The following is a 16,193-nucleotide window of genomic DNA, read 5'->3' as shown; positions in this document are numbered from 1 at the left end:
AGCTAGTCTCAGAGCCATTACCGACTTATATATTCATCACTCACTGATTTTTGGCTGCACCATGCGCCAGCGTTTCATTATTCCGGCTAACACAAGCCAGTCAGCGAAGCTCCATTCAGTGCTAAGAGGAAGCGCTGTTCTGGGAGCCAGCGACTTGGTCTGCTAGATGGTCTTTCTTTGGCTCTTGTCAGTGGAAGATCCCTTCAAACGTATCCTTGAAAGGAGTCGCCACACCGCTTCATTCAAATAATGTGCTAATTAATAGAGAAGATTTGAAGTTGCACTTGATAAAGGTCATGGTCAAGAAGCAAAGTAGCATTTCAGAGTAACTCCCTGACTGGCCACACCAATGATGTTAGATAAATCTCACATCTCCAGGTCAAAAAGCAGGTGGTCTGACATACGTTTGTCCTTAAATTAAATTTTCTCAAGACTCAGCCAACACATCAAAAATCTAAGCCATTAAAATTATAACTGCTGTATGTTTTTCCATAACAGCTTGGCCTTCACAACTGAAAAAAAAACAAACTGTTAGCAATGCAACAAAAATACAATCTTCTCACAGAGCTCAGCCACCATAACAAAAGAATCCAAACGGCTAATAATTAAATGAAAACACCGTCTCGTCACAGCACCGGGTCTGCGCAAGTCAATAACAACAGGGCAGAAAATTCACCTCATCGCACAGCTTGGTCTACACAGCGAAACAACCCGAAATATTAACAATATAATGGAAATGGACTCATCAAAGCACTGCGTGACTAAACAAATTATTACTAATATAAGAAAATAGCACTTGAGTGTAGAAATTAGCCTCTGCCACTAAACAAACTAATGATGTAACGCAAATAATGAATCTTTTATTTGCCATTTGCACAAGTGTGAGTACAGGTACATTGCATTTCCCCTCTATGCTTATCCATCATGCTCGCGACAGCTGGGGCGTCATGGGCCTTCCTGAAGGGCCAACAGACTCATTTTGCTGAGGCTCCACCCCACGGCGATGCTCACCTCCACCCCACGGCGATGCTCACCTCCACCCCAGGGCAATGCTAACCTCCACCCCACGGTATTGTTAACATCCACCCCAGGGCAATGCTAACCTCCACCCCAGGGCAATGCTAACCTCCACCCCATGGCGATGCTAACCTCCACCCCACGGCACTGTTAACATCCACCCCACGGCACTGTTAACATCCACCCCACGGCGATGCTAACCTCCACCCCACAACACTGTTAATATCCAATCCACGGCACTGTTAACATCCAATCCACGGCACTGTTAACATCCAATCCACGGCAATGCTAACCTCCACCCCACGGCGATGCTAACCTCCACCCCACGGCGATGCTAACCTCCACCCCATGGCACTGTTAACATCCACCCCACGGCAATGCTAACCTCCACCCCACGGCGATGCTAACCTCCACCCCACGGCGATGCTAACCTCCACCCCATGGCACTGTTAACATCCACCCCACGGCAATGCTAACCTCCACCCCACGGCGATGCTCACCTCCACCCCACGGCGATGCTCACCTCCACCCCAGGGCAATGCTAACCTCCACCCCACGGTATTGTTAACATCCACCCCAGGGCAATGCTAACCTCCACCCCAGGGCAATGCTAACCTCCACCCCACGGCACTGTTAACATCCACCCCACGGCGATGCTAACCTCCACCCCACAACACTGTTAATATCCACCCCACGGCACTGTTAACATCCAATCCACGGCAATGCTAACCTCCACCCCACGGCGATGCTAACCTCCACCCCATGGCATTGTTAACATCCACCCCACGGCGATGCTAACCTCCACCCCACGGCGATGCTAACCTCCACCCCACGGCGATGCTAACCTCCACCCCATGGCACTGTTAACATCCACCCCACGGCAATGCTAACCTCCACCCCACGGCACTGTTAACATCCACCCCACGGCACTGTTAACATTCACCCCACGGCGATGCTAACCTCCACCCCATGGCACTGTTAACATCCACCCCACGGCAATGCTAACCTCCACCCCACGGCACTGTTAACATTCACCCCACGGCGATGCTAACCTCCACCCCACGGCACTGTTAACATCCACCCCACGGCGATGCTAACCTCCACCCCATGGCATTGTTAACATCCACCCCACGGCGATGCTAACCTCCACCCCACGGCGATGCTAACCTCCACCCCATGGCACTGTTAACATTCACCCCACGGCGATGCTAACCTCCACCCCACGGCACTGTTAACATTCACCCCACGGCGATGCTAACCTCCATCCCACGGCATTGTTAACATCCACCCCACGGCGATGCTAACCTCCACCCCACGGCATTGTTAACATCCACCCCACGGCGATGCTAACCTCCACCCCACGGCGATGCTAACCTCCACCCCACGGCGATGCTAACCTCCACCCCACGGCGATGCTAACCTCCACCCCACGGCACTGTTAACATTCACCCCACGGCGATGCTAACCTCCACCCCTCGGCATTGTTAACATCCACCCCAGGGCGATGCTAACCTCCACCCCACGGGATTGTTAACATCCACCCCAGGGTGATGCTAACCTCCACCCCACGGCACTGCTAACCTCCACGCTGCCCCCTACAGGCCCCCACGGCGCCCCCTACAGGCAGCCTCCTCGACGGCCCTTGGTATCAACAGCAAGCAGCAGAGACTCGCATAACACAATAAATTCCTTTTTATGCTGGTTTTCCTCACAGCTGCTTTACCTACTAGTAGGTTATGATGATGATGTAATTTGTTTGTTAGCATTCAGCACTGACAATGAAGATTTTCTGAAAAATTAATTATAAAGGAATACAAAAGAGCAGAGGGATATGTTTCATGGTAGTTAATTTGTGGGGTTTAGTATAATTTATTTTTTTCACACAGGGGAGGAGAAGGGCTGAGAAAGCAGAAGTGCAGTGTGATAAAGAGAAGCCTGGGATAAACCGGAGCCGCTCCACGTCGGCCCCCGAGCACCAGCCCGCAGCCCCCGCCACCCCCCCCATATCTGGGACAAACCGCGCTTCCCCCAAACCCAAAGCCCTCATTTACTGTTCCATTAATGACTCCGTAAATATTTAATGCTAAGTGTGTTTAATGGCAGTGATATATGAAGACCACTGCCCTCTGAGATGGGCCTTATGCCGGAGCATCATCTAGCTGCCCCTTTTCCGGAAGCCATCACAGGGGCAAATGTCATTGATTTAAAGCAGATTCACCACTGCGATCTAACATTTTAACAATGGGTATTCATATGTAACCAATTATCAACATTCATTTTTTATTCTATATTTAAGCTTATATTTGACTTTTCGTTTTAGAATCCAAGAAATGTATCATTACACCTGTACATTCATATGCATAAAATCATTTACCTTAGTGGTAACACCTTACTTAAGGGGACGCAAATACTTCAGATAAAAGATGCATTAATGATGAACGAACGTGAGATCAGCATGTAACTAAGACTTAGCTTGTGGTTAACTAATACATAAGCACAGTAATAGCATAATGCTACATTATTGGTGCCCCCTTCAGTAAAATGTTACCCAATCACAACCCTTTCTGTCACATGACCCTCTCTTTCTCCCCTGCCCCCTATGCTGCCAGTGGGCTGTTTTCTTCTCTAAAGTGCGCTCTGTACCCACTACGCTAATCTGACATCCATTGAGCGTGTCTCGCATGAGGCGTTGGCTAGGTCCAGGTGTCACGGGACGTGGTGCGCGAGCGCGGCGGAGAGCGGCGATTGTGCGGAAGTAGGAAGCAGGCAGGCAGGATACGGGACGAACGGGGTTTAATTGGGAATACGGGGATCTCACGCACACAAACATCAAAGAACATCAATGACGGACAAAGGATTCGGGTAAGACACGGACTGAAATACACAGGACTGATTGAAAATAATCAGACACAGCTGGGTACAATCCGGGAAACACACGTGGGTAGGCAGGGGGCGTGGCACACAGGAGGAGCCGACGAGCAGGGCATGACACCAGGCGCTCCAGAGTCCAGTGCCGTGCACCTGCCCCATCGGCTTCATACGCCACAGAAGTTGAGTCACATTTGCATACACAAGGCCTATCTCTTTCCCGCCATTAATTTTCTTGGAGCCAACCTCTGCGGTTCCTGTTTCGTCAGCGTAATAAACACCCATCGACTCCCCATGCAGCCACATCAACAGTAATTAAGACACAACAGCAGTCGTGCTACACAGAGCTGCACCTTGCACCTTCAGTAACACACAATCTACTACACTCAGAATAACAGGTAACATGACTGCACCGCATGTCACACCCAGGAATGTGCTGCATTGTTTACCTGCATTAGTGGGCTCTACCTTAAGTTCACATCAATATTCTGCTCCATAAAGGTGATGATACCTCATAAAAACAGAGTGGATGGTAATTTATACACACAATTATACACTGTGCCTTATACATAAAATGATGGATAGTACCTTACGTACTTCACTCTAAATACATTCTCCCCACATGGAATGGAGGTGTTAGAAAATAAAAACAGAATTTCAAAAACCCTTCACTGTCAATATCAGCGCAATGCCTATGAATTTAAGATGACTACAGAAGAAGGCTGTCAGTGTGCAGTGTTGCGGCTGCAAGCTCATGGGCTGTTAGCAGTGACAGACCCGTGGAAATCATGTTTATGGAAAAGCAGAGAAAGGTGAAAAGACAGGCAAAGGTGACAGCTTATGGTGAAAACGTGGAGGAGTGCCGTGGAAGAGCTGAGAGAGATGCGCAGATCTGTCTGGGGCTAGCAGACAGAAGCACGCATGTCGTTGAGTATGTAGCTATAACACTTATTTTTCACCTGTAGGAGGTTAGCATCGGAGTGGGGTGGAGGTTAGCATCGGAGTGGGGTGGAGGTTAGCAGTGCTGTTGGGTGGAGGTTAGCATCACCGTGGGGTGGAGGTTAGCAGTGCCGTGGGGTGGAGGTTAGCATCGCCGTGGGGTGGAGGTTAGCAGTGCTGTTGGGTGGAGGTTAGCATCACCGTGGGGTGGAGGTTAGCAGTGCCGTGGGGTGGAGGTTAGCATCGCCATGGGGTGAAGATTAGCATCACCGTGGGGTGGAGGTTAGCAGTGCCGTGGGGTGGAGGTTAATATGGCATTCACTTATTCTGCGTGTTTCAAAAAAATTTGTAATTTTTATACTACATATTTGTTAAGCACATTTGAGAACAATACTGGAAAGGTGCTATGTAAAAATGAAGTAAATACAATCTAAAAGAATTCAGATGAAAATAATACAGTGTGTAGTTTTCCAACAGCAGTCGAGCAAATTAAGGTTCCCTCACAATGACTGGTTGCTACAATGCAAGTCACAACCAAAAAGCAAGTTATTGACAGACGAATGAGACACGAGAAAGAGTGTTAAAGGTTATGCAGCGAAGTTAGACAGCCGGTGCTGATGTCACTGTGAGTTCAGAAACATGCCTTTATTTTCATGTTGAAGCTGCTGCACAGAAACCCATACTGTAACTGACAGTGTTTCCTATAGATTAAGGTCAAATAGACAGTTTCTATTAAAATCACACAGAAAATTTCAGCGTCAGTTTGTAGTCAGTGCTGAGCAAATGGCTTCATGACTTTAGCTGCGCTTTATGTTGCACTGGATTGATTCAAACATAGGACAGCTGATATATTTTATATTTGAAAATGAATCCATTCATTCATAATTTATTGCCATGAGCCAGTCAGTGCTGGTAACCTACAGTGCTAATCAGAGGGAGACAGAAAGTTGGCCTGCAGTCACAGAGTCCGGGATATCACAGGCAGCACAGACAGCACAGGAACATCAACACCTTCACTGTAAAAACTGCAGAAAATGCACCATTTGGATTGAAGACACTGAGAGAACATCCAGACATCATGCAAATATAACTGGATTTGGCTTTAAAACTATAGCCCTGAAACTGTTAAAGGGCTCTACCCTAATAATACATCTTTACTGATGTAAATTGTTTTGATTTAGAGATTTGCACTTCTGTAAATGTGAATTTTTGCATTTACAAAGAATTTTGTGTAAACTGGAGTTTGGAGATTAATCTCCTGGCACTGTGGAATGCATCAGTCAAATGGGTTTAGAAAGTCCTACTCATGAACTGCCACTGATTTCAGAATTTGATTAATTTTAAAAGATGGTGGAGCACCGGGAGCCAAACATTAAGAAAAACATCAACGCAGTAAGTGAGCGTCAAAGTGAGCGTCAAAGTGAGCGGCAAAGGAGGCGTCATTCTCAGCACCATCAGAAGAGGATATAAAACAACACAAAACGATGAATGGATGCTGTCACTCTTTTTAATAAGTTAAGAATTATTTTTTTAAACAATCATTATAAAATAATTATTTAAAAATATTATAAATGATACAAAAAATATATTTTAATTGAAATCCTATAATATAGGAAGAAAATACATTAAGCAATTGTTTTGCAAAAACTTGTCAGCACTCAAATGTGAGTAATTATGTGTGGATTCTATTATTACCTAACAAGTCCCAAAAAAAAAACATTGATGAATGTTAGAATATTTTTTCTAAGGCCCAATGTGTCTTATTGCTCATCACTGACTAAAAGCAAAAGTAATCGACAGACAAGATAAAACAGCCACTAGCTCGTTAATATTTGTTGTGGGAACGTCTGGGTGAGAGCGACTGTCACACATCCCCTGCATGTAAAGGAACCAGCATTTAATCAGGTACATTTATCAGGGCTAATTAGAGATCAATTGTCATTGCTGACACACCACAGCACACAGTGCACAACAACACAATGTCTTCTCTGCATTTAACCCACATGTGACGATGTGACACAGCAGGGGGCAGCTAATTCAGCGCCAGGGAAGCCGTGCTTGGGGCCCAGAGTGCCCTGCTGCTCGAGGATTCGAACCTGCAATCTTTCGATCAGAAGTGCACTTCCCTAACAATTAAGCCACCACTGCCCAATCGCGAATGCATTAACAATAGTGATGAATTATGGGAGGCTTTGGGGGCTCCACGCGTGAATAGAGACACCCCCCCCCCCACACACACCCCTTAACAATTACAATGTAAGCATAGTCGCGATTCCACAAGCTAAAGTTACAAATGATAGTATGCAAAACAAAAGATATTATAACTGTTGCAGACAAGGGCACCTCACAGAGCCTATTGTAAGTGAATGGGAGGGGGTACTGGGGGCTTTATTTCGGTGTCTTTTGTGTGTGTGTGTGTGTGTGTGTGTGTGTGTGTGTGTGTGTGTGTGTGTGTGTGTGTGTGTGTGTGTGTATACCTATCCTTTTGAGGACACAATGTCCCCATAACGTGATAAATATCCATTTTTTTTCGCTTATGGGGACCGGTTTCTTGGTGCCCATAAGGGAAAACTCTATTTTATAAAAATCAGTGACTGCTATGAAAAAACTAAAAATGCAAAAACTGTTGTATTTTGCTTGGTTACTTATGGTTATGGTTAGGGCAGGGTGGGGGTTAAGGTTGTCATAGTTAGCGTTAGCATTTTTCCCATAGAAGTGAATGAGCGGGCCCCATAAGGATAGGTATACCCTACATGTCCGTGTGTGTGTGTGTGTGTGTGTGTGTTTTAAATTATTAGATTAAATTACTGTCGTATTTATTTATTATTAGGATTCTACTCAACTACTAAAACAAGCTAAGGGCATTTCTACAGCAAGACTTTGGGCTTTACTATTAATAGCTATTACCACATTAATTCTACTTTATTCATTAATTAACTAATTACTTAATTAGCAGTTTTTTTAGCCCAAACGAAACAGTACTCATAAAACTTATTTTATATAAACAATAAAGACAAAAAGTTTCATATTATCAATAGTTAATGAAATATTTGCTATTAACACCAGATCCATGTGCCAAAGACAGAAGCACCCCCCATCCCACTGAACACACTGGGTGCTGACCACCCTCCTCCCCATCCCACTGAACACACTGGGTGCTGACCACCCTCCTGTCCATCACACTGAACACACTGGGTGCTGACCACCCTCCTGTCCATCACACTGAACACACTGGGTGCTGACCACCCTCCTCCCCATCCCACTGAACACACTGGGTGCTGACCACCCTCCTCCCCATCCCACTGAACACACTGGGTGCTGACCACCCTCCTCCCCATCCCACTGAACACACTGGGTGCTGACCACCCTCCTGTCCATCACACTGAACACACTGGGTGCTGACCACCCTCCTGTCCATCACACTGAACACACTGGGTGCTGACCACCCTCCTGTCCATCACACTGAACACCAGTTGCTGAGCTGTCTGCGGCCTATCACATTGACACACTGACTGCTGAGCACCTTGCTGCCTGTCGCACTGGCACGTCAGCTGCTGGGACCCTGCTGCTCGTTACATTAACATGCCGGCTGCTGAGAACCCACCTGCCCATCACACTGAGCACATCAGCTACTGAGCACCCATCTGCCCGTCACGCTGAGCACATCGGTTACTGAGCACTCTCCTGCCTGTCACCCTGAGCACCTCCGCTACTGAGGACCCTCCTTCCCATCATGCTGAGCACAATGGCTACTGAGCACCCTCCTACCCATCACGCTGAGCACATCATCTACTGAGCACCCACCTGTCCGTCACACTGGACACATCCGCTACTGAGCACCTTCCTGCCCGTAATGCTGAGCACATCGGGTAATGAGCACCCTACTGCCTGTCACGCTGAGAACATCAGCTACTGAGCACCCTACTGTCCGTCACACTGAGCACATCAGCTACTGAGCACCCTCCTGCCCGTAATGCTGAGCACATCAGCTACTGAGCACCCTCCTGCCCATCACACTGAGCACATCAGCTACTAAGCACTCTCCAGCCCGTCACGCTGAGCAAATCGGCTACTGAGCACCCTCCTGCCCGTAACGCTGAGCACATCAGCTACTGAGCACCCTCCCGCCCGTCTTGCTGGGCAAATCGGCTACTGAGCACCCTACTGTCCGTCACACTGAGCACATCAGCTACTGAGCACCCTCCTGCCTGTCACGCTGACCACATTAACTACTGAGCACCCTCCTGCCTGTCACGCTGAGCAAATCGGCTACTGAGCACCCTCCTGCCCGTAACGCTGAGCACATCAGCTACTGAGCACCCTCCTGCCTGTCACGCTGACCACATTAGCTACTGAGCACCCTACTGTCCGTCACACTGAGCACATCAGCTACTAAGCACTCTCCAGACCGTCACGCTGAGCACATCAGCTACTAAACACTCTCCAGCCCGTCACACTGAACACATCAGCTACTAAACACTCTCCAGCCCGTCACGCTGAGCACATCAGTTACTGAGAACCCTCCACCCCTTCATGCTGAGCACATCGGCTACTGAGCACCCCCCGCTGAACCACAGCAGGCCAGGGTTACCAGCCTGTCCACTGCCCTGGGCTCTGCCTGACTGTGCCTGATGTCTGCTCACTATGAATTTTTCAGGAAGAAGAGGAACTGTGCAGAAATGGCTGCATGTAAAGTGGTAAAGCGGCATTTATATCTTCATTAATACTGTACGTGTTCACTGCCAAAAGACCCCAGTAACAATAGGGGAACACACATTCCATAAAGCTAACTCAGAACTGGAAATGTGAAGCTATATAACTATGATCTATTTCTTCAGAGAAATGAAGACAACAGTAATCTGCTCGACCACATGCGAGCCGGATTGCATCCTGCGTCTGCGAGCCTGCGCCACCTGATGCAGGATGCAGCGAGACGCAAGGGCAAGCAGGCTGCCCACAGTCACAGAGGGCAGAGACCTTCACAGGCCGTAATACATAGAAGAAAAATATTTACTCACAGAATGAGTCTGCCAAGACTAGGCGCTGTGTTCCATAGTAGACGAAGCGATGCTGTCGACACAAGCCAGGCCAGAGGAGACGCGCATCCAGGGTGCTGTTATTCCTGTCCCCCAGAGAGGGGCTGCCCTCCACAGGACTCCAGGGGGCTCAGGCAACGTGGAGGGGGGTGACTTTATCTTTTAGTTGAAGGCTTGGTGGAGGTGGAGAGAGAGTCATCGACCACTACAGAAATCTTAGGTCTCAGTGGGGCGGTATTTTTCCAGGAAATATATCTGGAAAAAAGTGCGTAATTCTGCTGTGACCAAACAGAGAGCTATGGAGAGAGGATGAGAGATGGAGGAATGGAAGGAGTGAAGGAGGGCAGGTGGATGGCAGAGCTCCTCTTTTGGCGAAGGACAGAAACGCTGAGCTCACGCCTGATTCCAGGATGAGAACGGCTCAGGAAAACAAAAAACAGCCCCAGACCAGGAGTATCTGACTCTGCCCCTCCTCCCCCCGCACCATTATCCCTCTGGGCCGTGAGGAGGCCTTCAAATCCTCTTCCCAGGTTTCTCAAATCAGTTAATGAAAGCAAAGCCAAGGGGCGTCTTCCTGGCACAGGTGCCCGTTCACCGTCTCTGCTGGTCTCACTTAAGTCACTCTCATGAGTCACGAGTCTAAGGCAGGAGACTGAGGCGCTCAATCAGATTCCCTTAATTGCCTCTGATAGCAGCACTGCCCCCTGCCCCGGCACCTGGCCCCCGGCACCTGGCCGGCTCTGATGCTATAGCGACAGGCGTGTGCTTCTGCTAATGCTGGAGCGATGTACCGGCAGCCGCCGCTCACCGTGACGACCACGGAAAGGTGGCCCCGTCCTCCCTCTGCTTCTCACTCTAAGCTCAGGCACATCACACCGCCGCTGTTTAATTCCACACCTTCTCACCTTCCCCTCGCCTCCTCTTCCGTTCCACCCCACCACAGTAGAGGCAGCTGGAGTCTTCTTAGGGTCGCTACTCTGTAGCTCCCTCACTCCTCCAGTGATTCTTCCCTAACTTTTCACTCGTCCCTCTATGCTTAGTCTTCTGCTTCCCCCAGCGCCACCTATTGTATTGTCACGTGATAAATTGAGGCTAAAATACAGTGTCCTTAATTCATCATTTTACCAAATATTTTGATTTCTCAAAAAAAAATAAAAATAAAGCAAATACAATGTTTATGTCAAATAGAGACACCACCCAAATGTGGCACAGGGGGCTCAATGCACCATATGACTCAGAGCAGGAATCCCACAATGCTCCAGGACCCCTCAAGGGGGGGGGGGTTCCTGTGTTCCTCACATGAGCTCTTCCTGTGACTAATGCAGGCAGGTGCAGAAAACTGGGTTCTCACAAAAATCTGTACTTTCACAGTGATGGGCTCTCACAGAAAGCTGGGCTTTCACAGTGATGGGCTCTCACAGAAAGCTGGGCTTTCACAGTGATGGGCTCTCACAGAAAGCTGGGCTTTCACAGTGATGGGCTCTCACAGAAAGCTGGGCTTTTACAGTGGTGTTCTGAAGGTCTGAATTCCAGCTGTGATGAGCAAAACAATGTCACTCTCTCTCCAGATGACTGCGGTAACTGTCTGAAGAAGGTCAGTACATTATAAGATCAAAAACTCCATCGGGTGGATGATCTCATGCCTGCAATATGAATCAAATCCCATATCGACATCAATCCAAATCTGAGCATTGCACAAAAGGAAAATCCACAGGATCCGGTCATGAACAGAATCCCTGCTCAGATTCCGAAGGACGTGAAGGAAGCCTTGGAGCTGCTGTCTGCCATGCGGTCTGTGTGGTTCTGGATGTAGCAGGTTTGGTCCATTGTGAGAAACCAACACTGGGGCCAGAGAAAGTGCTTAGGCAGGGTAGAGAGGTAAGCACTATGAAACCAGGTATCTGTGGACAAGAAGCAGACATATTACTCAAATACCACATTCATTCCTCTGACACACTATTCCTTTATTTAGTGTAGCTCTGTGTCATCATTGCTAATGCGTATACCTCTGTGAAGTGGCATTTTGGTCTATTGCTGACTGGGATCTCAAAGTAGACCAGCTGCTTTCTGCCATTTCTCTTCTCCCGAGTCCTAGAAGAAACCCGTGTGTCCCTTTGCCAAACTCAACTAGCCCACACATCTCCCAAAAGCTGAGCGATTCCAAAAGACAAGAAATAGTGTATCTGCTAAAATCTTCAGAGATGCAAGGTTAAGAAAGTGACCCAGGGTTTATTGTGGGTTTGTGCAAATTCACATGAAAGCCCCCCTCCTCTCAAACACTAAGCCACTGGGACCCATAGTCCTGTCTGCCAGCAGAACACTTTGTCTAGAGAACCTTCTGGCGACTGTCAGTGTTGTTCAGAGGGAGAGTTTCACAGCATGGAGCCGACGTCGGTGACTCTACCCAGGCTGTCCTATCAGACAGCATAATGCTCAAAGCAGCGTTACATGATGCCGATGCCTTTAGGGTGTGTGGATCTTTCTCCTCTGTGACTCATCTCTCCAGCTTATGATCGCTGTTTTTATAAGCTTTTAATTCCATAGATCGTGGTGTGGGTTCAGAGACCTGAGAGGAAGGTGTGACACACACCAAACAAAAACAATCTCATTAAAATGAGCGTCAGTCTGCCTGTGAGAGAGCAAGAGAGAGGGAGGGAGAGAGAGGGAGAGAGAGAGAGAGAGAGAGAGAGACAGCAACAGGGGGTTGGGAAGCAGGTGGGGGGTTAGGGGGGGTGGAGCAAATATGATGGAAAAAACTGACTGATGAAGTGAATATGGAAGAAAAGGCACCTGACAGTCTGTGTAGGAGACTATGAGACAGAAAGAGAGAGACTCACCCCACCAGGTCAGCGTCGTCCCCCCAGGCAAGTGAAAGTCCGTCCCTGTAGATCCATCCTAAGGGGGAGCTGAGAGCCCCCAGAATACCAATGCAGTGCTGGCAGCCACGCCACACACAGGGAGCCACAGTAACAGCTCTGTCCCTTTGAGTCCACTGCTGCAGTTACTTCTCTCGCCAGAAAAAGGGAAATTCAGATGGGTGCACACGCGCAGGCAGCTGCACACTCACACGCGCAAGCAGCCGCGCACGCACACTCACAAACGTGCACGCAGAGCAGAAGGTGTGTAGCGGCGGTCCGGCACGCTCACAGTGACAGGCGGCTACGGCGGCGCAGGCAGCGAGCAGACGGGTGTCTCCTGCCTGCGTTGCACTGTACTGCACTGCACTCTTCCTGGGCAGACCTGGCTCTCTGTGGCTCCGTGTGGCTCTGTACAGTTCTGTGTGCCTTCCCCAGGCTCCGTGTGGCACTGTACAGTTCTGTGTGCCTTCCCCAGGCTCCGTGTGGCTCTGTACAGTTCTGTGTGCCTTCCCCAGGCTCCGTGTGGCACTGTACAGTTCTGTGTGCCTTCCCCGGCTCCGTGTGGCACTGTACAGTTCTGTGTGCCTTCCCCAGGCTCCGTGTGGCACTGTACAGTTCTGTGTGCCTTCCCCAGGCTCCGTGTGGCACTGTACAGTTCTGTGTGCCTTCCCCAGGCTCCGTGCAGCTTCTCCCTGCCTGCCCGCTAGTTCAGGCGCGCAGGATGCACATCTCGCTGCATCTCTATATCTCCTCTGCTTTCTCTCCAGTCCAATCAGGAGCTCCTCCTCTGCCTCTCTCTCTATCTCTCTCTCCTCACCCTCCTACCATAAACCCCCCCCCCGTCATGCCCCCTCCCCTTTTTCTCACTCTCTGCCTCCCTCTGGTTTTCAAAGAGAAACATCAGCTGCTCCCTCCCTCCCCTAGCTGTCTCTGTCAGTCTGGGATATTCCAGTAAAAACACTGATATACAGCATGTGCAGGGCACACAGAGACACAGACACACAGACAGACACAGAGATACAAACAGACAGACACCCAAATATACACAAATAGACAGACAGACACACAGATACAGACAGACACAGAGATACAAACAGACAGACACCCAAATATACACAGACAGACAGACACACAGATACAGACAGACACAGAGATACAAACAGACAGACACCCAAATATACACAAATACAGACAGACACACACACACACACACACACAAATATACACAGATATATTGACAAAGCAATTTGCTTTTTTAGTCAGCATAGTAATTAAAGTCACACAAGGCAAATATGGGTGACGTTTTTAGTTTTCCACCAAACACACAAGCAAATAAATACTCGATCTCTGACACACAAAGCAAAGCTGCCTCACTACATTAGAATACGAAACATAAAAATTTGTGTTGATCATAAGCAGATTTCTATGCAGGTTTATGAATTTAGTGAGAGTCAGAAAGGTTAGGTTAGGTCACGTCAGATCTGGTCAGGTGAGGTTGGGAAGCATGCACCGATACAGTCACGCCCACCACATGAAGAATGCCTCGGTATCCCTGTTGGCGACCTCCCCAGGCTGACATGCGGTCCAGTCCCAGCCTCTAGAAATGGCCGCAGCCATCTGTCACAGCCAGGTGTTACGTGAGCGTCCCCTCAGCCTGGTCCAGCCGCTCGGGTTCTCAGCAATGTGGATCCTGCGAGCCGGATCACCCTCAGGGAAACTCGCCACATGGCTGTAGTGCTGTAACTGATGCTCCCTCACAATGCAGGTTATGTGCCTCATTCGGGACTCCCTGAGCAACCACTCAACACAAAGTTAAGCCAGCGGGACCCAAGGATTCTCCGAAGAGACACAGTACCAAAAGACTCCAGTCTTCCTCTCAGGTCACCGGACAGGGTCCACGTCTAACAGCAAGACAGGGAGCACCAGAACTCTAAAAACTTGGACCTTCCTCCTCTTCAAAGATATCAGGAGCGCCACACACCCCTTTCCAGCGACCTCGTGAACCCCCTTGCTCTCCCAATCTGTCTACTGACTTCACAGGAAGAGTCACCAGAGACATGAATGTCGCTGCCGAGGTAAGTGAACCACTCGATCAAGATTCTCTCCACAGACTCGCTGCTGACGGCTGTGCCCAAAAGGTCGTTAAAGGCCTGGATCTTGGTTTTTATCCAGGACACTCACAAGCCCAGACACTCAGACTCCTCACTCAGTCTCTCAAGAGCCCTGATCTGAGCCTCCATTGACTCCGCGAAGATCACAGCATTGTAAGCAAAGTCAAGAGCAGTAAATCTTTTCGCACAGATGCTCCACAGCCGCTGGACCCCACAACCCTGCCCAACACCAAGTCCATGTAAGCATTGAACACAAGAGGAACAAGAACACACCCCTGATGAACCCCAGAATCTAGAAACTAGGAAGAATGCAGAGGTTCTGCTTCCACTCTGCACAGCACTCACAGTACCAGTGTACAGGCCGGTCATGACATTGAGTAACTTTGGGGGGATCCCGCGTCTCGGGATGACCCACAGGGCAGCTCAAACAGCTGAGCTGAATGCTTTATGAAAATTGACAGTGAGACACCCAAGTTGTGCCATAGCCGGAGTCTCATAATTCGTTCCTTGAAAGGAATGACATCGGTGGAGCCAATCCACTACAGCAACAACGACTCCCTGAGTATGGCAGCCATCAGACCGACGAGTCCAATAATAGGTATACCCACCTACAGAGATCTGGCCACTCCCCGGTTTGTATACCTCAGAGAGTGCAGTCACTGAAATGCAGAGTTTACAGAGCTCCCCTGGCAGATGAAGATGGTCATCTTGCCAGAGAGACAAAATGTTCCACACACCTACCCGGATCGGCTGCCATGCAGCAGGTGACGCCTCAGCACCACACCAGCTCCGATCCCCAACAGGCTTGACCCCATTGACTTTCCAGCGGTTTCATCTCGTCCAGGGATAAGGCTCCCGAAGGCTTTCCCCCATCCCCGTCATCATGCGCGCAGCCTTCCTGTGGGCGGCTGCAGCAGAGCTACTCCTGCAGAGAGCAGATAGGAGTCCTGTCCATTGCCTTGGAGCTGTGTGAAACATTTTTACGTTTTATCGTGCCATTAACCCCTAAATTTGTCCCTGCAAGTTGAAGGACCGCCTGCAGGGCCAGATGTAGTTTAACATCATACCCAGGACGAGGCCAAGGAGGCAAGGTAAACAAAAAATGTAGATGGTTTTGGCTCTCTGTGTCTCTGAACAGATGCAAATTACTCTGGATCTGTGTGCTGCTTCAGTTCAGTTGGGTTGAGCATTTCCTCACCTCTATATGAGCACGTGTGCACAGTATGAAGGGTCACCAAGTCTCCTTGACCTTGTCTCCTGCTCCACTAACCACGGTGGATGGAGAGAATACAACCTGCAAGGACGGTTTGTTATACTGACAGAAATGCAGATGGTGACAATCTAACATATCCTCTAATACAGGG

At 49.0% G+C, this 16,193-nt stretch overlaps 1 protein-coding gene across 3 annotated transcripts in view; it reads right to left on the bottom strand.

Moving 5' to 3' along the window:
- LOC125719424 (glutamate receptor ionotropic, kainate 5-like) overlaps positions 1–13,461 on the bottom strand; it is a 38,681-nt gene extending 25,220 nt beyond the window's left edge. Inside the window, exons 1-3 of one of the 3 annotated variants that reach the window (XM_048994175.1) lie at positions 12,698–13,461; positions 10,766–11,761; positions 9,843–10,115 (exon numbers count right to left, since the gene is read on the bottom strand). The gene's annotated coding sequence lies outside the window, so the exon portion shown is untranslated. Of the gene's footprint in view, positions 1–9,842; positions 11,762–11,866; positions 12,306–12,697 lie in introns of those variants that run through there. The other 2 variants (XM_048994173.1, XM_048994174.1) reach the window with 2 other exon arrangements.
- Between the last annotated feature and the right edge of the window lie 2,732 nt (positions 13,462–16,193).

The sequence above is a fragment of the Brienomyrus brachyistius genome, chromosome 23 (genome assembly GCF_023856365.1).
Source record: "Brienomyrus brachyistius isolate T26 chromosome 23, BBRACH_0.4, whole genome shotgun sequence".
Classification (NCBI taxonomy): domain Eukaryota; kingdom Metazoa; phylum Chordata; class Actinopteri; order Osteoglossiformes; family Mormyridae; genus Brienomyrus; species Brienomyrus brachyistius.
Note: the sequence above shows the minus strand (reverse complement) of the source record. Positions and strands in the feature narration are given on the sequence as shown.